This window comes from Aplysia californica, unplaced genomic scaffold, assembly GCF_000002075.1.
Source record: "Aplysia californica isolate F4 #8 unplaced genomic scaffold, AplCal3.0 scaffold00318, whole genome shotgun sequence".
Taxonomy (NCBI): Eukaryota; Metazoa; Mollusca; class Gastropoda; order Aplysiida; family Aplysiidae; genus Aplysia; species Aplysia californica.
In genome coordinates this window covers 603,894-604,118 of record NW_004797588.1, presented here as the reverse complement: position 1 = coordinate 604,118, position 225 = coordinate 603,894, and positions in this window count along the sequence as shown.

Genomic DNA, 225 nt, shown 5'->3' with positions numbered 1-225 from the left:
AGAGAGAGAGAGAGAGAGAATCGTTGTTTTTTTAAATACGCACAAACGGACACACACTCAAACTGCCTATCATGCACAGATACATACGTGCCAAAATATGCTTTAGCAAACATATATACAACCGCACAAACATATATACAACCGCACAAACACACACACTTACGAAACACAATCACTTACACACCTATACTCTCTCTTTCACACACCCAAACACGAACACACACA